The following is a 299-nucleotide window of genomic DNA, read 5'->3' on the forward strand; positions in this document are numbered from 1 at the left end:
CAGAAACAAGAAAAAACAAATGCTTGTGTCAAGCGTTATGGCAAGTGTATATTTAAGCTTTAAGAAGAGATGTAATTTTTAATATGAAAGATGATATTGTTGAAGTCTCGTCGGTTTTTCTTTGTTGTGGTTTTCGAACTCGGCCAAGTATTCAAACGACAAAATTATCGTTGTTAGGTAATTTTTAATTATACTTATAAGTAATTATACATATAATTGATAAGGAATCCTTTTCTCTATAAATAAATATTTATTTCTATGCAGATATGCGCGGCGTGGTCGTAATAAAACAATAGAAG

This window comes from Agrilus planipennis, unplaced genomic scaffold (genome assembly GCF_000699045.2).
Source record: "Agrilus planipennis isolate EAB-ADULT unplaced genomic scaffold, Apla_2.0 scaffold30, whole genome shotgun sequence".
Lineage (NCBI taxonomy): Eukaryota > Metazoa > Arthropoda > Insecta > Coleoptera > Buprestidae > Agrilus > Agrilus planipennis.